Source organism: Typopeltis vanoorti, chromosome 6 (assembly GCF_054136105.1).
Source record: "Typopeltis vanoorti isolate ZY-2024b chromosome 6, IOZ_Tvanoo_1.0, whole genome shotgun sequence".
Classification (NCBI taxonomy): Eukaryota; Metazoa; Arthropoda; class Arachnida; order Uropygi; family Thelyphonidae; genus Typopeltis; species Typopeltis vanoorti.
Genome location: NC_143554.1, coordinates 104,372,378 through 104,399,632, shown reverse-complemented (window position 1 = coordinate 104,399,632; position 27,255 = coordinate 104,372,378). Strand labels below are relative to the sequence as shown.

The 27,255-nt window shown below is 37.8% G+C and overlaps 1 protein-coding gene across 1 annotated transcript in view; it reads left to right on the top strand.

The window, feature by feature from the left end:
* The window catches only part of btv (dynein cytoplasmic heavy chain beethoven), a 1,245,321-nt gene that overhangs the window by 475,045 nt on the left and 743,021 nt on the right, over positions 1-27,255 (top strand). The gene's annotated exons all lie outside the window — the stretch shown is intronic.

The following is a 27,255-nucleotide window of genomic DNA, read 5'->3' as shown; positions in this document are numbered from 1 at the left end:
TGAGTTGGGGTAATTATCCACCAACATCTGGACATACAGAAGCTCTCAGTGAAGTGAGTTCCCAAATGTTTGAATGCCGACCAAAAGAGAGAACACGTGCTGTCATCTCAAGGAATTTTGGGTCACTTTGAGAAATCAGGTGCAAATTTTTGGCCTCATATTGTGACTGTTGATGAAAGATGGCTTCATCACTATGACCCAGAGACCAAACAATAGCCAATTTCCACGGCCAAAGAAGTGCCGAACCCAAAAGTTAGCAGGGAAAGTTTTTGCCATTATCTTTTGGGATATGGATGATGTAACTCTTACCAAGTACCCCCCAAAAACAGGTGAAAATGTGACAGCAGCAATGTATTTAACAGCTTTGAAGGAATTGAACGAGGTACTGTACATTAAACCCTTACATGCCTGTGGTTCTCATTTGTGTTAATAGCATGCTTATGGAAACAACAAACAACCTACTCACAAACATGTCGTAGGCTTGGATCGTATACCCTGCCAACTCCATATGAACAAAAAAAATTCTCAACAGTAAACATCTTTTCTCCAATGTCATCACCATTGCTACAGCTAAATGTAATGGTGTAGAATCTACATGTGTGTTCTTCTATTAATGTGCATGCAGTCAAACAGCATACCTCATTGCATGTGTACTGAATGGTGGGTGTGGAAGTTCAGTACTGTTTTTGTACCATTTCAGTACTGTATTTCTGTGTTTTAAGATACTTCATACTGTATCAGTCCATCTAAATCTTGGTCCACTTCTCTGTCTAACCTTTCTTTCGTTTTGCTAACCTTTCCTGTCATATTTTGTTTTAGTTATCATATGACCTGATATTAGCTATCATATTCCTGATTTTTATTATTATTATTACAGGCGTCCAAGGAGTCCTTAGACTCATCAGGGGAGAATCTAAACATCATGTCAAGAATTATCCAACATTTGCACAGTATCTATCATACTTTGCTTTGAACTTTGCTTTTAAAATTCAGAGGAAATTTTCATAGTCATGGCACCTACAACAGACTCCCACAACCCATTCCACTCATCCACTACCCTCCAAGCAAAAAACCTGATTCTAACACACCCTTGCTAACTACACTCTTACTCAGTTTCAAAGGATGACCCCTAGTTCTCCCACCATCAGACCTGTTCTGAAAATTTTCCTCTTATTTAGTCTTGTAAAAACCTCTCAGTAATTTCTATGTCTCAATCATATATCCCTTTTCTGCCTATCAACCAGTTTCTGTAACTCACAAATCTTCAACCTGTTCTCATAAGGTTCATTCCATAGACCTTCTACCATCTTGGTGGTCTCTCACCTCTGGATCCTCTCCACCTCCTCATCACCAAGAAATCCTGGCACTGAGATCTGCACACAGTAGTCAAGATAGGGTCTTGTCAAGGTTCGATAAAGAGCAACAATAACCTGCTTCTCTCTCTCTCTCTCTCTCTCTCTCTCTCTCTCTGCTCATCAAAGTATTCTTAAGTAACCAAGTAATCTGATGAGCTGTTTTAGCCACTGTTTTGCTATGTGCCCCCAAACTTGAACTCCCTATCCAGTAACACTCCCAGCTCTCTGGCTTTGTCATTTTCTTGGAGTACAGTTCCACCAATGTGGTATAAGCTTGTAACCCTTTCACCTCAAAATGCATAACCTTACACTGTGCCACATTAAACTGACATCTATTGTCCTTTGACCAGTCTGCCAATCTATCCAAATCATCTTGCAAAATTTTGACATCTGTATTAATTATTGTTCTACCCAACTTTTCATTATCAGAAAACAACTAAACAGTTCCCCTCAGATCTTTTCGTATATCGTTAATGTACAAATTTAACAGTAGCAGTCCATGAGCAGAACCCTGCAGCATGCCACTAGTCACAGGCCTTCTTTTGGACTCTACTTCTGAAACCACTCTCTGATATCTCTCCATCAACTACCCTCCATTCCATCTCACCAACCCTATATCCATCCCCATGTGCTGCAGTTTACTGATTAGAATTTTTTGTGGTATCCAGTCAAAAGCCTTTCCTAAGTCCAACAGTATCACTGTAAACCCATTTCCTTTATCCAACTCAGCTGTCGCTGCATTATAAAATGTGAACAAGTTACTGAGGTATGACCTGCCCTTCACAAAACCATGCTGTCCATCCCATTTCGATCTACCCATTCCTGGATTTTGCTCCTTGACAAAATTCTCTGACATTTTGACAACTACTCCTGATATGCTGATTGGTCAGTAATTTGCTACATCAGTCTTGGAGCCTCCTTTATATAATGGAACTGTTTTCTGTTTTTTCAACCCACTTGGGACTAATTCAGAGCTGAGATTTAGATTAAACAATACGGTCAAGGGCACTTATAATTCTCTCACCGCTTCCAATAAAACTTGAGCTGGTATACCATCCAATCCCACAGCTGTATTTACATTAAGGGTCTGTAATATGCTATGTACCTCCATTTCATTTACCTTAGTTCTCATATAAGCCTTTGGCCTCTCACTCCTGCAGTATCACCACTTAGATGGTAACTTGTTCCATTAGTAATTCTACCATTTCAACTGATTCAGTTACCTCCCTACCTTAATATCCTTATTTCTAATATGATACTACCTGTTCACTTTGATAACACTGGCCAACAAAAAAAAATTTTTTTTCTGCTGATTATGATCTGACACTTGTTTTTTACTAACTTGGGCGCTGATTTCAAATATCAAACCCATTTTTCTCTATCATGTCAGGTTTTTCCCTCTGGCATTTTCCTTTTGCTAATTTGTAAGTTTTTGATAGTTTTAAGGAGGCAATGCTATTTAGAGGATCAAAAAAATCGATTTTTTAATATTATTTTCTGAAAGTATGTACTTTTAAAAATCTGTTCCTAACTTTTTATCAAGAAATGCGAAAAATTCCCGAAAATATAGCCTATTATTCAAAGCGGTGCACAGATCAAAATCAGAGCACTCACCGCTCTCGCTTGTTAGTAAACGAATAAGTGCGTAAGAACCTGCAACGGCACATACTGGTGCTTTGAATGCAAGAGAGGCCGATAACCGACCTAATACATTTAAGTGATGAAAAGTAGGCGATGACAACTGCCTAAAACAAATGAATGCTATATGCGTCATAGCGGACAAAGAACAATCGAAATCAGTCAATCGTTAATCGATCGTGGAAGTATGATGAGCGCTTATAACGTTTCAATAGAGTCTCTGGTTTTTTTTTTGTCTTGTTAATTGCATGTTTGTCAGCAGTGAAGAAAATACATCATGTCTACTACTCAAAAATGTGTCAATAGTGTAGATTCCTTCTGCTACATTTGTGGCAGCTTTACTGTTCCCAGTCATAGGACAAATATCACTGATTTCATTAAAAAAGTGTACTTTGCATACTTTGACGTAAAACTTGCAGATCAGGACAATTCATGGGCTTCAAATAAAGTGCGTAAATCATGTGTAGAAAATTTACGACATTGGAGCAAGAGAAAATGCCAAAAATTAGCTTTTGGCATTCCAATGATTTGGCGTGAACCGAAAAATCACGTAGATGATTGCTATTTTTGTTTAGTTCAGACTTCTGGTTATAATAAGAAGAATAAGAAAAAAATTGTGTATCCAAATCTCGACTCAGCAATTCGGCCAGTTGCTCATTCCAATGAAATAGCCGTGCTAATTTATAAAGGACTTCCTTTACTTGAGAACGAGCATGATCGAGATATGCCAGATGTTCTTGAGGAGCAAGACCCGGATGTTGATTTAGACAATGAAAATTTAATTTCTAGTTCTGGACCGCAACATTTTACTCAATCGGAATTGAATGACTTAGTAAGAGATTTGGGCCTATCAAAGGAATCATTGGAATTGTTAGCTTCAAGATTAAATGAAAAAAAAAACTTACTGGAGCAAGATACGAAGATAACTTTTTATCTTAGCAGGGAAAGTAATCTTGTACAATATTTTAAACACGAGTGTGGGTTTGTTAACCGTAACAGTGTGTCAGGTTTACTAACTGAAATGAGTGTTGTACAATATCATCCACATGAGTGGCGTTTATTTATCGACAATTCAAGCAGAAGTCTAAAGTGTGTCTTACTACACAATGGGAATGTATATGGCTCAATTCCTATTGGCTATTCAGTCCACTTAAAGAAAACATATTAAAAAGGTTCTGAAGTTATTAAAATATACAGACCATAACTGGATCATCTGTATGGATCTTAAAATGGTGAACTTTTTACTTGGCTTTCAAAGAGGATAGTTACCAACGCTGGAGTCAGAAACATTGGCCTCTTAGAATATCCTTAAATGTTGGAGAACAGAATGTTATAAATCAACCTTTAATCAACAGAGAAAAAATCATTTTTCCACCTCTACACATCAAACTAGGTCTTATGAAGCTGTATGTTAAAGCTTTAGATTTACAAGGTGACTGTTTCCAATACATATGTGAAAAATTTCCATGACTTAGTTACGAAAAAATTAAAGCTCGTGTATTTGATGGACCACAAATTAGAACTTTAATGAGAGACCCAAATTTCATCAACTCTATGAACAAAATTGAGAAAGAGGCCTGGACTTCATTTACAATGGTTGCGAATAATTTTCTTGGAAACAAAAAAAGCGTGCAATTACAAAGATCTAGTGGAAACAATGCTTGAAAATTTCCAGCACCTAGGTTGCAACATGAGCATAAAGCTTCGTTTCCTATATAGTCATCTTCATAGATTTCCCGAGAATTTAGCTGCTGTAATCGATGAACAAGGCGAAAGATTTCATCAAGACTTAAAAACTATGGAAGATCGGTACCAAGGAAGAGGAGATTCTCACATGATGGCCGACTACTGTTGGAGTATTCAAAGGGATTGCCAAAACAGAACACACAGCAGAAATTGCTACAAACAAAAATTTATTCCCTGAAACTCGTGTAAGTAAAATTGTTATTGTTTTATAAATATTCTTGTAATTTTTAATGAATATTGTTAAGCAGTTATGTATCTAATTATTGGCCTCTCTCGCATTCAAAGTGCCAGTACGTGCCGTTGCAGGGTCTTACGCATTTATTCGTTTACTAACGAGAGTGGTGAGCGCTCCGATTCTGATCTGCGCACCACTTTGAATAATATGCTATATCTTTGGGAATTTTTCGAATTTCTTGATAAAAAGTTAAGAACAGATTTTTAAAAGTACATACTTTCAGAAAATAATATTAAGAAATCGATTTTTTTGATCCTCTAAATAGTATTACCTCCTTAAAACTTACAAATTAGCAAAAAGAAAATGCCATAGAGGAAAAACCTGACATGATAGAGAAAAATGGGTTTGATATTTTAAATCAGCGCACCCAAATTAGTAAAAAACAAGTCTCATATAAAAGTGAGCAAAAATTGTGTTGGACGTGTAATCTTTCTCAGAATTCCCATATCTGCAGTCTCCAGTCTTTGATCAAATGTTTTATTTCTAAGCTAGTTCACAGATCCATATAATAAAATTGGTTTGAACACACACAGCTGTGTATACATGTATTTTGGTGTTCTGAGAGGAATATCGTTATTCAGCACAACAAGTAATATACTAAGAAGAATTACATTATAAAGAATAAAAAAAGAAATAGACCAAAAGCTAAGAGAAACACAAGCAGGATTTAGAGGTAACAGGTCATGTATAGATCAAATAGCAATATTAAGAATAATAACAGAACGATGAATAGAATGGCATTCAAATCTTTATATCGACTTTGTTGATTTTGATAAAGCTTTTGACAGCATTGACAAAGAAGCAATATGGAAATTAATATCATATTATGGTATATATATATATATATATATATATATATATATATATATATATATATATATATATATATATATATCATGTAAAATTATAAGCATAGTTAAAAAAATTTATGAAAAATATAAAATAAAAATCATACATAATGGAGAACTTTCAGAAAAGTTCGAAATTAAAACAGGTGTCTTACAGGATTGCATTCTCTCCCCAGCAATATTTCCTGTTGTTGTAGACTGGAGTATGAGAAATGCCACAAAACAAAAAACAGTGGCGTTTATGTGATATGTTAAGTAATAGATGATATATGTTTACTGGCACATACACAAAAGTATATGAAGACCAAAACAATGAAACTCGATAAAGAAGCCCTGACTGTTGGTTTAGGAATAATTAAAATGAAACAAAAATAATGAAAATAAATAATAAACAGAAAAAGATCTAGTACTGGATGGTCAAAATTTAGAAACATTGGGGAACTTTAATTACCTAGATATCAATATCATCATCAAATTCCAGCCATGTACCCTCAAGGGGTGTACAGGATATGATAGTACTACATGAAAAAAACGACATCATTACTAACTCCCTATCTACAATTTTCCTCCAAATCAGTCTGTTACTTGTGAAGACTCCAACATTATCAGATCTTATATTTCTCTCGTCTAAGGCACTTTGTACCGTATTAATCCACCTATATCTTGGTCTTCCTCTGGGTCGTTTTCCTGCCAACCTGGCAGAGAACACTTGTTTTGCTAATCTTTCCTCGCCCATTCTGTTTAAGTGACCATACTACCTGAGATTAGCTCTGCTAATGCATTCCTGGATGCTAACAATTAAGTTCAGGTTCTTTCCTAACATCCTCGTTTTTAATAAGATATTGCCATTGATGTCATCTGTTCATGCCTCTAATCTTTCTCAGGACTCTCATATCTGCGGTCTCTAGTCTTTGGCCAAGTGTTTTACTTCTGACCCAGCTCTCAGATCCATAAGTTAAAACTGGTTTGAACACTGTCTTGTATACAGCTAATTTAGTGTTCCGACTAATTTCTCTCTTATTCCATAAGAATTTATTCAATTGACTTCCCACCATACCAGCTTTGCTGATTCTGTTGTCTATTTCTATATTTAATTTATCGTCTTCAGTAAAAATCTTGCCTAAGTAGCTGAAATATTTTACTTGTTCCACAGGTTCTCCATTCACAACACAGTTGACATTTTCAATGATTCTGCCTATTTTCATTGTCTTTGTCTTTTTATTGCTGACCTTCATACCATATCAATTACAACAGCTATTCTATTTAGTCAGAGAATCTTGCAGACTTGTAGCGGATTTATTTAGAAGTATAACATCACCCGCATAAAGCAAAGAGCTGACATTAACATCTCCAATTTTGATATCATGTTTAATACCACTTTCCTTCATAATGTGATCCATATAGATAATGATTAACAGAGGGGATAATGTACATCCTTATCTCACACCAGATTTGACATTAAACCATCTTCCTGTACTTCCTTCAATTCTAACTGCTGACTTACAACTGAAATAAAAACTAAGTATTGCTTGACATAATGCCCCATTGACACCATATAACTGCAGCGTATTGAATAGCTTCTCTCTTGGCACCTTGTCATATGACTTTTCCAAATCGACAAAACTTAAATACAGATCTTTGTTATATTCCCATGCTTTCTCGACTATTTGTTGTAAATTGAAGATCTGATCCCGACAGCCTCTATTTGGCCTGAATCCAGCTTGTTCTTCACCAAACTTTTCTTCCACAATTCTTCTTAACTGTTTCTCAAGTATACTTGCATAGATCTTGCCAGGAACACTCAGTAGGGAAATACCTCTGTAATTCTCACATTCAGTTTTATTTCCCTTTTTATATATGGGTACTATGAGAGCTCTACTCCAGTCATTGGGAATTCGTCCCTCTCTCCAGGCTTTCTGAACTGTGCAGTGCAGCCACTGTAAGACTCTTGTACCACCATACTTCAGCATTTCTGGTCGAATATCATCTACTCCTGCTGCCTTTCCACATTTCAAGCCTTTGATGGCTTTTTCTACTTCAAGTATGGATATGTATTCCTGACTGCATGCCTGGTCAGTGTTTTTTACCACTGTGCTGTCATCACTGCTTGTTTCATTTAGTAGTTTTTCAAAGTAATTACTCCATACTTCAAGGATATCTTTTTCTCCTGTTTTCATGTCACCTTTATCATCTCTGACTCCTTTTACAGCACTCTTTCCTCCATTCCTAAGCTTCTTTAACAACCACCAGAATATTTTGCCACCTTCTTGATGTTTATTTTCTATATTTTGGCAAAGTCCTCCCATGACGTTTGTTTAGCTAGTTTTACACAGTGTTTAGCATTCTAGCATTTGTCTCTATATTCTCTAAGAGCACAAGTTGACTTATTTGCTAGGAACTTTTGATAGGCTTTCTTCTTTTCGTTCACTGCCTCTTTAACTTCCTGTGTCCACCAGTGAGTTCTGATGTTTTTATCCTTGCAGATAACCTCACCACATGCCTCTCTGGCAGAATCGATCAATGTTTTCTTCAGAGTTTGCCACTGAATCTCCAAGATTTGATTCCTCTTCTCAAACTCTTTCATTTTTTTTTCAACATTCTTTGTGTATTTTAGTCTACAGTTCACATCTGAGAGCTGCTGAACTTTTATTTGCTTTAAAACTTTCTTACATGTTATTCTTTTCAATATGAAATTCAATTTTATCCTGCTTAAGACTATATAGTGATCACTTCCAATTTCAAATCCTCTGTACACTCTGGTGTCCTGCACCAGGGAGAAAACATCACTATCAATAATAACGTAGTCAATGAGACTTTTCTTATTCCTAGCCTCTTCTCTCCATGTGAATTTGTGCACATTTTTATGTTCAAACATGGTGTTAGTAATAACCATTCCGTGTCCTGAGCAGAAATCCAACAGATATTTGCCATTATTATTAGCTTTGCTCTTTTCTCCAAATTTTCCCAAAATATTTTTGTATGTCTCACAATCATTTCCTACTCTGCTATTTAGATCCACAACAAGGATCAACTTTTCCTTTTTCATTGTGTCAGTTACTTTTTCTAGAGCCTCTAAAAATTCCTCCACTTCTACCTTAGTAGAACCTTCTGTGGGACCATAGGCATAAATAAGTCTCATTGTCCAATTCCCCATTCTCATATTTGCCCACATTACTCTACTTGAGACTGACTGCCATTCAAGAAGATTAGCCTCATATATAGTGATCACTTCCAATTTCCTCCACTTCTACCTTAGTAGAACCTTCTGTGGGACCATAGGCATAAATAAGTCTCATTGTCCAATTCCCAATTCTCATATTTGCCCACATTACTCTACTTGAGACTGACTGCCATTCAAGAAGATTAGCCTCATATATAGTGATCACTTCCAATTTCCTCATATATAGTGATCACTCATATATAGATTAGCCTCATATATAGTGATCACTTCCAATTTCCTCCACTTCTACCTTAGTAGAACCTTATGTGGGACCATAGGCATAAATATTTGCCCACATTACTCTACTTGAGACTGACTGCCATTCAAGAAGATTAGCCTCATATATAGTGATCACTTCCAATTTCCTCATATATAGTGATCACTCATATATAGATTAGCCTCATATATAGTGATCACTTCCAATTTCCTCATATATAGTGATCACTCATATATAGATTAGCCTCATATATAGTGAACACTTCCAATTTCCTCCACTTCTACCTTAGTAGAAAACCTTCTGTGGGACCATAGGCATAAATATTTGTCCAATGAATACTATCGCTACTCCTTCACAATACAATATTATTATTATTATTACGGGTATCTCCATGGAGTCAGTAGACTCTTCGCGGGAGATCCAAGCTAGCAAAACAGTATCTATCATATCTCCTCTTGAATTCATTTACAGATGAAGAACTCACAACTGAGTCTGCCAATGACTTCCACTCATTCATCACCCTCCAGTTGAAAAAGCTCGTTCTCACACCCTTGTTTACCATCTTTTCTTTAATTTCCAGAGATGACCTCTTGTTCTTCCATCAATATCACACAGCTGAAACATTTCCCCTTCATCAATCTAATAAAAATGTTTTAGTTATTTAAATGTCTCTATCATATCCCCTCTTCTCTGCCTATCAGCCAACCTCTGCAATCCACAAACTCTCAATCTATCAATGTACGGAGCATTTTTTATATCGCTCACCAACCTAGTGTTATAACGTTGCTTTCTACTATTTTCTTTCTTTATTGTCTCAGTATCCGCTATTGTCTAGCCTATCTTATTTCTATCCAGGGTTATTTCCTCTTCATATACTGGCAAAATTTGTATTATGCTGTGCCAGCCAGTATCCTATAACAGAAAAGATTCTTGCTCAGAGAAATACTCCTACATCTTAAGGCATACGCACATTATTTTACTCTTCGTTACGATTATATAGATTTCTGGTACTTTACAGTCATGACCTATAATCTATCGTTTTATAACTTCTAAATTCTTTCCGCTAAGTTTCTATTTTATAAGTGGTAGTTTGTCTTTGCCATCAGGCATGACTTAGGCATACGTAATAAAACATGTTTATTGGGAAATCAAATATTTTACAGAAGAAATCTGTACATGCTAAATAAAATCAGTTCACGCTAAGTTAGTTCAAAATGCTATATCACATTGCATAACCTGTAATCTCTTTCCTCAAGTTATTCTTAAGTTACATATATACACATTCTTAAGGTTTTCGATTAAAAGCTCTCAGTAATACCCGTCTCATTTTATCAGGTTCAGGTTCATTCTCATTCAATAATATAACTGCCTCCAAACAATCTCTGCTAAAGGCTACTAGTTATTTTCAAAAAATAATTCTTATGAAAGTCCTCTATTAATTGTCCATACTTTATGCTTACACACGTTTTTTGTTCCTCTAACAATTCTGATACATACAATGAAATATTTTACATTACTGATTCTGTTCCCTACAATATGTCGCTTCGACGTGGTCTGGTTACCTTCTGCTTATTCCGTCTGCATCTGGCGATGAGCTCACGCTGTCCTTAAATTCTGCTACCAGATACGAACGTATTTGCTGCTGTGCCTTAGTGGACTTTCTCTACTCTTTCCGATGGGACATCCAGCGATTGGCGCGATTCTGCAAGGCCGATAATTCACGAACAGGTCCGTGTGGAATTTCTTAGGCATTTTGAGGAAAACGTCCGCTGTTCTACATTGCAAAACCTATGCATGTCTCTCATGAGCCACCAGTCAAAATCACCAAGCAGGAACAAGAAAGCGAGACACGCATCTCCTTATATTCTCCGTATTCTTTCCACACAACACTCTTTATTTTATGTCCCCAAAGTTGATCCTTTGCTGTTAGGGTGCTGTTCTTGGAAAGCATGCCTACGTCACCTTCTGCGTATGTTATTGCCCCCCCCCCCCAGCATTACACTGATCTGGGTGGCTAGCACGCGACCTTTGGACTGTTACTTAAAATTGTCTGGAGACTTATAATATACTGGATATCTTAATGAACTAAATATTTTCCTTACAGAAATACTGTATTATGATACAAATTCTCACTTTGACCTGGTTAAATAACAATAAGATCTTAGTAATTTATATACAAAGGAATATATACTTTCACATACAGTTAACATGTTTTCTCTATTTTCTGGTGAAGTGCAAGCATCTCGTTTAGTTGTTAGTTTTTTGCATGTTAAATCCTAAATGAATAATTTCTTCTCAAAATTTTCTCATTCAGGATCTAACAAAAGTCTCCCCTTCAAATAAAAGAGTTTTTCTGCTTTTTTCAGAGAAACTCTTTTTATACTTCTCTCAGCTCTCTGGGGAAAATCTTTCTTTTTCGCTTGGAACCCAATTCAAATTTTTCTGGGTAAAATTATATATTCAGTGTTGTCCTTAATTGTCTTGTTTTATGCCATTTGCCCTTTTATGCTCACTGTGCTCTTTCTGAAATATGAACATGTCACCGTTACCTTTTCTATAAGTTCCTCCTTCTTTTACCTTCGCTGCCTACATAGTTGACTCCTAGGGTCCCTTTGAAAATGGTATTCTGTTCTTCGTTTGAAATATCATTATTTATGGACATCTTAAGAACTTCAGCATTGTCCACATCAGGGCATTCCTTTTCCTTCGATGAGGCGATCTCATCTGATTCAGGTTAACTGTGGGCCACATGGCCTATATTTTTCTCTGACAATTCTACCTTACTTTCAGACTGGGACTTGTTAATTTGGATGTTTCTTATTCTCTGAGTCTGTGACCTCTGATTAGTGCCAGTAAATTTTCTTCTTCCGAGAAAACCTACTTCCCTCCTCGAGTAGTTACACGAAACTTTGTACTTTATTAGGAAATCATTTCCTAGAATTAACTTTAAGTGTGGGAGAGAGGTTCTAGGCAGAACCAAAAACTCATGCCAAACACACATGTTGTATTCAGGTAGTTTGACCTTCAGTAGTACCGACTTTGACACATGAATTTTTTTTTTTTTTTGGGGGGGGGGAGGGGATTCCTAATAGTTTAACTGGTCTTTTTAAGGTGTGTGACTCCTTTTCTCACAAGTGATTTTAGTTCCCAGAAGAAATTTTCAGATATGATGGAAGCTTGGGAACCTGTGTCAACCAACACCCTGAATTCTTTTTCTGCATATCCTTCCCTGAACTGAAATTCCAAGTAATTGTCCCTGATTTCTTCCTTCCCCTTTCCAGATTTGTTTGGTGAAAAAATGTGACCTTGATTCATTTCTGGGTTACCCCTTCTGATAAAGCAATTGCAGGCAAGATGCCCAGTTTTATTGTAATTGTAGACCTTGGAGGTTTTCTCCAGTTACTTCTCTCATTATCTCCATCCGAAGACAAAGAAGATCCTGTAGTGTCGCTAACAGATAACTCTGCTAACCTTTGCATCACTGTATCCAGTTTGTCTAATAATGGTCTCTGCATTCTTTCAACTTCTCTATGTATTAACTCAGTGGTTCGCTCATCTTGGGAGTAAGAATCCTCTGAGTTTTTCATAGAGCCTGGCTTCAGTTGGTTTAGCACCGCATCAAGGCATTCCATAACAGGCTGTTGTAGTCTTTCGACTTCCTGTTTAATTATGGAACGGATCTTGTTTTGATCGGGAATGCTAGTTGTTACCTGACAAACTGATTCAGCTCTACACTCCTCGCTCTGCTTTTGTGTTTTCTGTTGATCACCCTTTTCTTTACATTTTTTCACAGAACCTGGATCATTACTACTACCTTTCTCTTCTGTAATTATATTGACATACTCTGAAGCAGCTGCGGGACTGATGCCTCCCTAGCAGTTGTTCTCTTTCTGTTACAGCCTTATAACACTCTGCTAAATTTGTTATGCCCTTTCCGAATGCTGTTTCTCTTAACTCTTGCCTCAAACCTATCCTGAAATGTTGGAAGCCCAGTCTAAGTGTCGTTTGTCTTCACTTGAGATGTTAAAGGTATTCGAGAGAATCGGTAATCTGTTGTAGAAATCTAATACTTTCTCCCTTTCCCCTTGTACCATCTTTTGGAACTTCCAGAGGTTTGGCCCTACATTCTTTACTCTGGAGAATTGTGAGATTAGAGTCTCTTTAAACTCACAGTAATCACAGGTTTCTTTCAGGATTGGCAATTAATGAAAATAGGTTTTGGCCTTCCCTACCAACTTACTGCGTAGCAGCACAGGAAGTTAGACCATCTGCCAATCTTTCTCAGTTCTTCTATAAAGTTGAAAAATGTCATCACATCATCGGTCTCTTCCCCTGAGAACTGTGGGAATACTTGCTGAGGGTTAATTGTTCGGAAAAATTCCGAATCATCTAATTCAGAGCTTGTCAGGAGAGACATACTTGCACCTTAGCTTACACTATAACACAAAGCTTATTATCAAATTTCTGCTGTCCCAAAATTGCCTTACTGCCTGATGTGAGGTCAAAACCAACTTACAGTGATTATGGATTATTTAACCTTAAATTTAGGGGCCCTAATCACGTCCTGTTGGCTGCGCCATTGTTATGTCGTTACTTTCTATTTTCTTTCTTTATTATCTCAATATCCGCTATTATCTATTCTATTGTCTAGTCTATCTTATTCCTATCTAGGGTTATTTCTTCTTCAGATACTGGCAAAATTTGTATTCTGCTGTGCCAGCCAGTATCCTATAACAGAAAAGATTCTTGCTCAGGGAAATAATCCTAGATCTTAAGGCATACACACATTATTTTACTCTTCTACTTTGCAGTCGTGACCTGTAATCTATCGTTATATAACTTCTAAATTCTTCTCACTGAGGTTCTATTTTATAAGTGGTAATTTGGCCTTACAATCAGACATGACTCAGGCATATGTAATAAAACATGTTTATTGGGAAATCAAATATTTTACAGTTAAAAAAAAGGCAACATATATTCAATGCTAAAGAAATCTGTACTTGCTAAATAAAATCAGTTCACGCTAAGTTAGTTCAAAATGCTATATCACATTGCATAACCTGTAATCTCTTTCCTCAGGTTATTCTTAAGTTACACATATACACATTCTTAAGGTTTTCGATTAAAAGCTCTCAGTAATACCCGTCTCATTTTATCAGGTTCAATCTCATTCAATAATATAACTGCCTCCAGACAATCTCTGCTACAGGTTACTAGTTATTTTCAAAAAATAATTCTTACGAAAGTTCTTATTAATTGTCCATACTTTATGCTTACACACGTTTTTTGTTCCTCTAACAATTCTGAAACATACAATGAAATAGTATACATTACCGATTCTGTTCCGGACAATATGTTGCTTCGACGTGGTCTGGTTACCTTCTGCTTATTCCATCTGCATCTGGCAATGAGCTCACGCTGTCCTTGAATTCTGCTACCAGATACGAACGTATTTGCTGCTGTGTCTTAAGGGACTTTCTCCACTCTTTCCGATGGGACATCCAGCGATTGGCATGATTTCTGCAAGGCCGATAATTCATGAACAGCTCTGTGTAGAATTTCTTAACCATCTTCAGGAAAAGGCCTGCTGTTCTACTTTGCAACACCTACGCATGTCTCTCACGAGCCACCAGTCAAAATCACCAGGCAGGAACCAGGAACAAGAAAGCGAGATATGGCCTGCATCTCTTTATATTCTCCGTATTCTTTCCGCACGACACTCTTCATTTTATGCCCCCAAGTTGATCCTTTGCTCTCCCTTTGCTGTTAGGATGCTGTTCTTGGAAAGCATGCCTGCGTCACCTTCCACATATGTTATTGTCCCCGGGCATTACGCCGATCTGGGTGGCTAGCATGCGACCCTTGGACTGTTACTTAAAATTGTCTGGAGACTTATAATACGCTGGGTATTTTAATGAACTAAATATTTTCCTTACACAAATACTATATTATGATACAAATTCTCACTTTGATCTCTGGTTAAATAACAATAAGATCTTAGTAATTTATATACAAAGGAATATATACTTTCACATACAGTAAAGAAGTTTTCTTTTCTCTATTTTCTCTATTTGCTGAAGTGCAGGCATCTTCTTTAATTGTTAATTTTTTGCATGTTAAATCCTAAATGAATAATTTCTTCTCAAAATTTTTTCATTCAGGATCTAACACCAGTCACTCTCCTCTGAACCCTCTCCACAAGCTCCTCATCTTTAGTTTACCGGTATACAGGGCATGAGCATGTAGCTTGGTTCCTTATACACTTGTATTCTTCCGATGATGACCTCGATACAGGGGTCGAAACGTCAAGTTTTATTTTATTAGTAATTAATAAAATAATCTGTTCAACACATGTGTTTTTGTGTCCCTAAATTTACAAATATCATCTCCAATGAATCCAGGCGACCAGACCTGGGCACAGTAATCAAAATGTGGAAGTGTCAGCGCTTTATAAATCGTTAATTGCCATTGGATTTATCTATGGGTTATACATGGAGAGAGTGGTTGGTGTGGATGTGTGGAGTGAGTTCGATGGGCGAAAGGATTTATATAAGATGGATGGATTGTTTGAATGGTTTTGGTGTACAGAGGCTTGAAAAAGTGTTGATGAATGAAGTGGAAGTACAGACTCAGGGAAACTAGATTTATTAAGGGGGATAGATATGCAGACTTTTGGGAGGCAGCTGAGTGTATATGAATAAATCATATGTTGTTAGGTGTCGCACTGAGATGATCGTGAGCTTGTCGAGAGCTCCTGAAAAGATCAGTAGTATTTTATGTTATCGTTAGCAATTTTATTAGAATTTTACGCAGTATTGTTTGCTTTTCGTTTCTTAGTGTGTCTTTGTGATTTTTGTGTGTTTTCTGTGTTATTTTAATTATTATTTTTAAGATAAGATAGCATCCATATGGCACCGATTAAAAAAAAAATGGCGGCCAGGTCGCCATGTTTGTTTAAGAGTTTTGATATCAAAGAGTTTATGCAATGTGCTGTATGTGAGATGTATGCTTTGCGAAGAGCGTTTTGAGTCTGGTTAGATGGTGATAGTGGAGTCAATGCGTGCAGAAAATGTAAGGAGAATGAGAATCTAAAGCGTGTTTCGGTGGCGAGAGTGATATCATTAAAGAAAGTCAGAATGTAGAAAATAGTGATGTCATAAGGACTTGCGAGGTAGTACCAGATAAGTGTGAGAGCATCGTTGAAAGTGTAAATGAAGGAAGAAATATAGAATGGATGATTTAAATGATAATGAAAATGGTGAGATAGATGCAAGTAGTGAAATCGCACTTTTGAGCGGAACGATACACAGAGCAAAGCGGTAACTGGAGCGTATGCAAAAATGTGTACCGAATGTACCGACTAATAAACAGCGAAAGTCTGATACGAAAAATAAGAGAATGTTTGTAAACGTAAATAAAATGAAGGAGCGAATGCTGTACGGAGATTCATCATTAAGAGGTGTGATATTTGAGAGTTTGACGAAATCGTACCAACCGGGTGCGAACATAAAGGACGTCAGCGAGTCTATTCAAGTGCAAAAACAGAGGGTGAAAGAAATAATAGTCGTGGCAGGAACAAATGATTTGAAAGAAGAGAAAATGGAAATGTTAGAGGATGTGAGGGAATTACTTGAGGTAGCTAAAGAGAAGAGTGAGAGAGTTAGGATGGTGAGTATTTTTCCGCGGTATGACAGTGAAGTGTTTAGAAGGGGGGAAATAATTGCCAATGACTTTATGCGTGGGTTATGCATGGAGAGTAGTGTGGATGTGTGGAGTGAGTTCGATGGGTGAAAGGATTTATATAAGATGGATGGGTTACATTTGAATGGATTTGGTGTACGGAGGCTTGAAAAAGTGTCGATAAATGAAGTGGAAGTGGATGTACAGACTCAGGGAAATTAGTTTTATTAAGGGGGGGGGAGTAGATATGCAGACTTTAGAGAGGCAGTTGAGTGTATGAATGAATATAATATGCCTGAGCGAGTACGAACGAAGGACAACAAATCAGAATGGGATAGTTAGGGTAAGGTCAAAGTAGGGTTGGGACTAACTTCTTCTGCAATTCATGTACACTAATGCCAGGAGTATTAGGAACAAGAAGGAGGAGTTTTTGGCCTTGGTTGGCACTTCCTTCCAGGCTACAGGTTGTTGGTATTAGTGAACCATGGCTGACAGAAGATGATAAAGCTAGTGGGATTGAATGTGATTGGTATAGCGTGTTCAGGAGTGACAGGGAGAATAAAAAGGGGGGAGAAGTGTTATTGATGATAGCTGATGAGTTGCAGCCAAGGAATATAGAAGTTGAACTGCAGGATAGAGAAAAGAGCACATTTGAGGCTATTTGGTGTGAGATAGAGGCTAGCAGAACAAAATATACAATTGGATGCTCCTATAGACCAGGTGATGGAATAGATGGTGGGGATAGTATGCATAGGCAAATAGAAGAAATGAGTGGAATGAGGGTAATTATTATGGGTGATTTCAATTATGGTAACATTGACTGGAAGGAGGAGAGGGCACATGGGAGGAAGGAATTGGATTTTATGCGGTTATTAAGAGACAACTATCTGTGACTGCATGTAGTGGAAAATACTAGGAGGGGGTAGGGGCAGAGAGTGCTTGACCTAGTAATCACACCTGAGAATGTGGCTGTAACGAACATGACCATGTTGCCACCAATTGGTGAGAGTGATCATAAGGTCATGCCTTGGGAGGTGGCTAAAGGAGTGGAATTTACAATTAAGACAGGGTGCATGCGGAATTACTGGGCTGGTAAGAAGGACAAGCTTAGGAGTGTGCTTGGCTCAGTGACATGGCATGTAAAACTGCAAGGGCTGGATGTTGATAGTGCATCGGAGGTGGTTAAGAAATGCTTGCAGGAGGCAATGGTTGACTGTATACCAAGAGTCCGAATAATAAATCAAGTAGGGGTTAAATGGATGAATAACACCATTAAGCTTGAGCTGCAAAAATAAGAAGCAATTATGGAGGAAATTTAAGGAGAAAGGTGACCAGCAGGTGCAGGAACAGTATAAAGCTCAGGCAGAAAGGTAACAAGGGTGATAGAAAAAGCAAAAGCGGATCATGAAAGAAAAATTGGCCATGCAGGCTAAAGAGAATCCCAAACAGTTTTTTCAATATGTTCCAAGTAAAAGAAAAAATATTCATTGTAGAATGATTTTAGAAAATGCTGAGGGTAGGGAGGTAACCAAATCAGTCAATATAGTGGAATTACTGAGTGAGCACTTTGCAAGAGTATATTATCCAGGTGGTGACATTGCAGGAATGGAAGAACTAACAGCTTATACTGGAATTGTGATGAATGAAGTAGAGGTAAAACTAGGCTATTGCAGAACCTCAATGTCAATACATCTGTGGGATTGGATGGTATACCAGTTCGTGTCATACGTGAAGCGGCTAAAGAATTGTCAGTGCCCTTGACCATTTGGTTTAATTTGAGCCTCGGGTCTGGATCAGTCCCAAGGGGGTTGAAAGAGTGGAAAACAGTTCCACTGCATAAAGGAGGATTCAAGACTACTGTTGCAAATTACTGACCGATCAGCATATCAGGAGTCGTTGTCAAGGTCTTGGAGAAAGTAGTCAAGGGAAAAATACAGGAATGGATTGATGAAAATGAGATACTGTATGGAGGACAGCATGGCTTTGTGAAGGGTAGATCATGCCTCAGTAACTTGCTCAAATTTTATAACACAGTGACAGCTGAACTAGATAAGGGTAATGGGTTTACAGTGATACTGCTGGCCCTGGCTAAAGCCTTTGACAGGATACCACATGGAATTCTAATCAGTAAAATGCAGCATATGGGGATGGATATAGGGTTGGTGAGATGGATAGAAGGGTGGTAGACAGAGAGATATCAGAGATTGGTTTGTTCATTCTCGTAGACAGGCTTATACGTTGGTTATGCATTTCTAAATAACTTAGGGAATTGAAACAACGTAGATCCGAATATAAATTAAATTATATTTTAATAGATATTTCCGATATTTCGGCAATGTCACATTGCCATTTTCTAAAGGAACTTACAAAAAGGCAGGTGCACACAGGCAATAACAATACAGTAACTGAGAATGAAGATTTGAAGCTATCGTTCTCCTAGAAGTCCTGATGGTGCCCTCTGGAGGGCTAAGTAGGCGTTCATGGCCGTTGGGCTGAAGGTCTGCTGATGTATGCCTCCCAAATTTGGGGCAGTCGCATACAACCAAATTTGTTGAGGTTTGGAGAGTTTCTTAGGGCAGAGGCTGATTCCATAAATAATCTTTCGAATTTATATTTGCTCCGGTGTATTATTGTTGCTTTCTTCCACCGTATTCTGTGGCGAGTATCCAGAGCATGGTCTGCAAGACCAGAATGGCTATACTTGTAAAACCGGATGTAGTCCTTGTGTTCAGAAAATCTGATATTCGCTGTCCTGCCTGTTTGGCCAATGTCACCCTGAAGCTCTCAACGTGCTTTCACGTGGCCACAACTTCGCCATTGCTCCCAGAAAAATACGAGTGAGGATATTATGATCCAGATTGAAAGAGGAATCCGCCACCTTCCACATCAAATCGCCAACAGTGTAAGACTGGATGTAGCTTGTGTCCTTTCCATAGCAAAACCACCCAAAACCAATATATCCAACAAGGAATTTAAAGCCCTACAGGGATTGAGAAATAATAAAGAATTAGTTATCACCAAAGCGGATAAAGGAAATGCAACTGTAGTACTTAACCAAAAGGACTACAAAGGTAAGCTGAATGCTCTTCTATTAGATTGGGCTACTTACCTCCCTATCAATTACAATCCCACCAACTCACAAATTAGGAAACTTCACAGGCTCCTTAAGAAAGTCACTTCTTGGCCTGTAGAAGTTACCAACAAATTAAAACCGTTTAACTCTATACCCCCCCGTATTTACGGACTCCCAAAAATACATAAAGAAAATGTGCCATTACGTCCCATAGTGGATGGCATTGATTCCCCCACATACAAATTAGCTAAACATTTGGCCAAAGAGCTCACACATGATACTGGCAACACACCATCACACATAAAAAAACTCAGCCCACTTCAAAGCCAGCATAGAAAACCTTACACTCCAACATACTGACATAATGGTCAGCTTCGACGTCTCCTCCTTATTCACAAATGTCCCACTCAAGGAAACTTTAGAGCTTATCCAAGCTAAATTTTCCCCTGATATCTCAGCCCTATTTCAGTTCACAATGAACTCAGGCTATTTCGTTTGGCAGGGAAAATTCTACAAACACAAATAGAGGGGACAGCCATGGGCTCACCACTCTCGGCCAATTTCTTTATGGAGACCTTTGAGGAAAAAGCCTTAGCCTCTGCCCCACAAAAACCAACCATATGGCTTTGCTATGTTGATGATGTGTTCGCTATTTGGCCACATGGCTCTGAAACACTCCTCTCCTTCCTTACACACTTAAACAACCAACACGCCAGAATCAAGTTCACCCTGGAAAAAGAGGAAAACAACTGCCTCCCTTTCCTAGACACACTAGTCACCTGCCAGCCTAATGGAACTTTGGTTTTCTCAGTTTACAGAAAACCCACCCATACAGGCAGATACATCCACCAACAATCCCCCCCCCCCCTCACAACAATATGGAGTGGTAAAAACACTATACAACAGGGCTAAACTAATCTGTTCTAACGACATAGCCCTTAACACTGAACTAAATCACATCCTCAACACTTTCTCAGCCAATGCCCCCCCCCCCCATAAAAAATCCAAAAAATATTAAAACCTACAAACCACATCCCCCTTCCTCCCCCCCTCCACAAAAAAGATTACTCTAAATCCATCACCATTCCCTACATCCGAGGCACCTCAGAAAAAATTACCAAAATTCTAAAAAAACATGACCTCACCTCCTGTTACAGGCCTTACAGAAAATTGGCATCCCTTATCCGCTCTACCAAAGACCAACCACTTACCCTAGACCTACTTGGAGTATACCAGGTCCCTTGCAGTTGTAAAACTGTCGTACTTTGGCCAAACAGGCAGGACAGCGAATATCAGAATTTCTGAACACAAGGACTACATCCGGTTTTACAAGTATAACCATTCTGGTCTTGCAGACCATGCTCTGGATACTCGCCACAGAATACGGTGGAAGAAAGCAACAATAATACACCGGAGCAAATATAAATTCGAAAGATTATTTATGGAATCAGCCTCTGCCCTAAGAAACTCTCCAAACCTCAACAAATTTGGTTGTATGCGACTGCCCCAAATTTGGGAAGCATACATCAGCAGACCTTCAGCCCAACGGCCAAGAACGCCTACTTAGCCCTCCAGAGGGCACCATCAGGACTTCTAGGAGAACGATAGCTTCAAATCTTCATTCTCAGTTACTGTATTGTTATTGCCTGTGTGCACCTGCCTTTTTGTAAGTTCCTTTAGAAAATGGCAATGTGACATTGCCGAAATATCGGAAATATATATTAAAATATAATTTAATTTATATTCAGATCTACGTTGTTTCAATTCCCTAAGTTATTTAGAAAAGTGGTTTGTTTAGGAGTAGAGTCCACAAGACGGCCTGTGACTAGTGGTGTGCTGCAGGGCTCTGTTCTTGCACCACTGCTGTTTAATTTGTTCATTAATGATATAGGAAAGGATCTGAGAGGAACAGTTCATTTATTTGCGGATGATGCAGAATTGGATAGAGCAATAGTGAATGCAGATGATGTCAAAATTTTGCAGGATGATTTGGATAGATTGGAACTCTGGGCTAAGGAGAATGGATGTCAATTTAATCTGGTAAAATGTAAGGCTATACAGTTTGGGGTGAAAAGATTAGCAGCAGTTTACTACATTGGCAGAACTGTACTCCAGGAAATTGATGAGGCACAATATTTAGGAGTGTTGGTGGATAAGCAGTTGAAGTTTGGGGGGGGACACTTTGCAAAAGTGGCCAAATCAGCTCATCAAATCACTTGGTTGCTGAAGAATATGTTGACAAGCAGAGACAAGTGTTATTGTTCCTCTGTATTGAGCCTTGATAAGATCCCATCTCGACTACTGTGCTCAGATTTGGTCACCTAGGTTTCTTCTTGATGGGGAGGAGGTTGAGAGGATCCAGAGGTGAGTGACGAAGATGATAGCAGGTCTATGGAATGAACCTTATGAGAAGAGGTTGAATTTTTTTGTGGGTTGCAAAAATTGGTTGATAGGCAGAGGAGGGGAGATATGATTGAGACATTCAAATTACTGAAGGGTTTCTATAAAATTAATTCAGAAGATATTTTTGAGAACAGGACTGGTGGTGGGAGGACTAGGGGACATCCATGGAAGCTGGGCAAGAGTATGGTTAGTAAGGGTGTTAGAGCTGGGTTCTTTACTTTTAGAGTGGTGAATGAGTGGATTGGGCTGCCAGAGTGTGTGGTGGGTGCCATGACTATGAATGAGTTTAAGGCGAGGTATGATAGATACTGTATGAATGTCGAATAGTTGTGATGAATATGATTTGGGGGTCCTCCCTCGATGAGACTAAGGACTCCCTGGAGTTACCCGTAATAATAATAATAAAGGGGAATAATAACCTCTTTATCTCTGGATGTTAGTGTGTTCCTTATTAACCTCGTAATCCTATGTGTAATCTTGGACACCTTAGCAATGTGTCCCACCTGAACTTCATCTCCCTATCCACCAATACACCTAAGTCCCTAGCCTCATCAATCTCTTGGAGTACCATTCCATCAATGTAGTACACAGCCGGTAAGCTTTTAATCCCAAAATGCATAACTTTACACTTTCCCACGTTGAACGGACATCCATTACTCTTTGCCCATTTTGCCAGCTTATTTAAATCATTCTGCAAATTCTCAACATCAGCTTGATTTTTTATTGCACTACCCAACTTTGCATCATCAGCAAACAACTCAATATCTCCCCTCAATCCATTTCCTATATCATTTATGTACAAATTAAACAACAATGGCCTAAGCACAGAGCCCTGAGGATCACCACTGGTCACCAGCCTCATCCTGGACTCTGCTCCTCCATAAACCACCTTCTGGTCTCTCTCTCTCTCTCTCCCTAAGCCATTCTCCTATCCATATCACCAGTTTAGTATCCATTCCCATCTGCTCCAATTTACGTAACAGTATTCCATGGGGTATTCTGTCAAAAGCCTTAGCAAAATCCAGTAGTACCACTGTGTAGCCATTTCCTTTGTCCAACTCAGATGTCATTCTATTATAAAAAGTTAATAAATTGCCAAGGTAGGATCGACCTTTAACAAAACCATGTTGACCCCCCTATAGAGTATCATATTTTGATCCACCCATTCTTGAATTTTGTGTTTAACTTTTCCAATACTTTTACCACCACTCCCGAGATGGTGATTGGTCTGTAATTAACTACCATAGTTTTAGAGTCACCTTTATGCAAAGGAACTATTTTGCCTTCCTTCCACCTCCTAGGGACCATACCAGAGTTCAAACTTAAGTTAAATAACCAAGTAAGAGGCATTGACAATTCCTTTGCACATTAAATTGTGTATCTAGTGTATGGAGGGGTTAATCGGGTAGGAGTTAGACAGTTGATGCTGAATATCATTCAGCATCAACTGCAGGAGAAGAGCTGATATTTCATCTAACCCTACTGCAGTGTTTGCATTTAAATTTTGCAGTATATTAAATACATCTGATTTCTTAACTTCAATTCCCACATTAGTTATAGCTACAGGTACAGAGATATCCTCACTTGGGTGATAGACTTTTGAAAAGTGATCACTCAGTAACTCGACTATTACTTCTGAATTTGTCACCTCAATACCATCTTCACCCACTAAGTTTATCCTTCCAAAATCATTCTTCCTTTTTACTTGCCATATAGCAGAAGTACTGTTTGGGATTACCCTTGATCTCCTTGCCCTAGGTCTTCTCATAATCTGATTTAGCTTTTCTTACTTATGCTGGTAACCTTCCTAGCTTGAGCCTTGTACTGCTCGTGGGTGTACTGATCGCATTTCTCCTTGTACATTCTCCATACCATTCCATGCCATTTTCTTTTTTTTTTTGCAGATTAAGCTTGATACTACTGCTCATGTATCTAACGCCTACCTTGTTTGTCTTCCTGACCATGGGGACACAATCTAATATTGCTTTCTTCAGACACTTGCTGATTTTATTCCATGCACTGTTAACATCTTTCCCCTGCAATATGTTCTGTCATGGGATGGCTGCAAGCTCACTCCGAAGCTTGTTATAATTGCCTAATCTGTAGTTCTGTATATACCCCTTCTTAACAGAAAAATCCACAGATTTTGTAACCTCCTAAGTCAATACCGCATGATTGCTCTCACCGATTGGAGGTAACAGGAACACCTTACTTATGCATATATCCTCTGAACCAATGACCAGGTCCAACACTCTCGCACCACGTGTCCCTTCAGTTATGTGCTGTTTCAAGTAATTATCTCGCAGAAGATGTATTAACTCCATTTCCTTTTTGCCATGTGATATTTCCTCCTTCCAATTGATATCACCATAATTAAAATCCCCCATAATAATCACTAAACCTGCACTCATTGCACTAATTTGCTGATGCATGAATTCAATATCCCCCCTTTCCCCCTGACCTATAGCAGCAACCAACTGTATATTTGGTTGCGTTGGTCACTATTTCACACCAGACCGCCTCAAATGAACTCTCATTCACATGTCTATCATCTTGATATACTACTTTCTTTGGCTGCAACACATCAGCTATATATATTTATATATTTATTTATTTGTTTATTTATAATAATATATAAACAAGGAGGAGCAGATGAAGATATAAAATCTAAGATACAGAGCACAGATAATTCTTAACATATTAGGGAAAATATTGAGATCAAAGCAAATAGGTTTAAAAAAACCAAATCAAATTATTAAAACAAATATCAAATCACTTCTTCTGTGTGCATCAGAAACTGGACAACAAAAATGCAATAGAAAAAAAAAAAACTGTAAAGCTTTGTAAATAATTTTTAAGAAGAATTTTAGAAATAAAAATACCATAAAAGATATCCAATAAAGAGTTATTGCAAATAAAAACTAAACAAACATCAATAATGTAATAACATCAGTCAGATCGAATGGAGATGGAAAGGCCATGTGCTAAGAAAACCTGAAGAAGACAAAATCAAACAAGCATTAGAGTGGAATCCGCAAGGAAAGAGGAAGAGAGGTAGGCCAAATATGAGTTGGCATAGAGGAGTAGAAGAAGAAGACTTGAGAAAGATTGGAATGTTCTGGACACAAACAAAGAGAGAAGAACAAAACAGAGACAGATGGAGATCCATGGTTGAGGTTCTATGCTCCCAGTTGTAAAATCATGTATCGAAGGATTTTTGTACAAAAATACCTTATATACTGCTTTTTCTGGAAAACGAAAATCCATACAAAATACTTCTGGTTAATTGGCAAATTTTTTAATGTTAGTAATATGGAAATAATTTTTAGTGAATTGTTAAATAATGTTACCACCAAAATTTTGTAAAGAACAAAGAAAGTTAAGTATGAATTAAATTTTGACAAAGGAAAGTTCCAGACAAAGAAATATTCCAGACGGATTAACTTTTGACCATAGGCAATTACTAGCGAAGGTCAGTATGTACGGGGGTTTCCTGCCTTAACGTAATAACAAAAAAGGTGGCTGGTGCAGACCCAGGAAATATCCAAGGGATTGAATTTCAGTAGCAGTTCCAAAGTCGAAGGAACAGAATAAAAAGGGGACAGATCGAGAGTTCAGGCGCTCCTTTTCCCGCAGGTAGTAAGAAGCCTCTTTCTCGTTGGTGGCATGTGGCGCTTAGCCCTTTCTGCCCGAATGATTCCAATTGAAATCACTAACTTTCTTGGCTTTCATAGCCAATATTACGTGGCGATTGATTCCAATTGGTATCGTACGTTGTAGTTCCATTTTTTGCCGACAGATTTCAGCTGTCTGAAAAATACTTGATACTCTTGCTTTTTTAGACCTAAAGACAAAATAAATAGAAAGAAAAATTTTTTCACTTGGAAAAAAAATTCAGGTCAGAAAGGGTTAGGCATGCACTTTTTAGTTTTGTCATTGCCTTTACCCAGACATTGCTCCGGCTCTCAATTCCAGCCCCTAGATGCAAGGAATTCCAGTGTGTTCTGCTGACTCAAGGTCGCAGATCCATGTCCTGCCAACAGATGTCTGGAAGTAATAGAAGGCTTGATTATGCAGTAATGATGGTCAGTTCTGAAATTCCAGCTGCCGAGTTTTCTAAAGGTTTCTGTTGATGAAATATCTTCAATATCATAATAGGCGCCCGTAGTGGACTATACGACCAAGTAAGGCCTCATATTAGAAATTTCTAGAAGTGAAATGTGTGGAAGAGATTGCTATTGTATTGAAAATTTTGTTAGAGTTAATATCATTAATAAGGACTCTAGGTCGTGAGTTTAATTTTGTGAAATAATCTGCTGAGTTATGTGTGTTAAGATAGAGTTAGCATATGTGAAGGTTTAGAGTGCTTGATATGATTTAATGTCTGTGTTAAAAATATGATGTAGTATGCCCAAATCTGTTTTAGTGTATTAATAATTTATAGGAATAATTAGTGCATTAGTCATTTTGTTTAAAGAAGACTTGTGAAGCTAGGTTGATTAATTTGAATCCAAGCTAATATTGGTGAAAAGTATAGAGCCTGAGAGATATTTTGATTTTAGTACTGACCCTTTTGTACTTTCTTTCAATTAGAATGAATAAATTGTTTTGTTTGCCAAATAATTTGCCTGATTCCTGCATACCAATGCACCGCTCATAAAAATCAAACCAATATGACCAAATGGGGATAGTTTGCCAAGACTGTAGAATAGAAATTATGTTGCTTGATAGAGCGTTGAGAGTTAGAAGTATTTCCGTGCTAAGCGAAGTATTTTTTCTTTAGGAAGGATATTTAAATCTTATCTACGACTCCTGATGGTGCAGTCGAAATAAAAATATA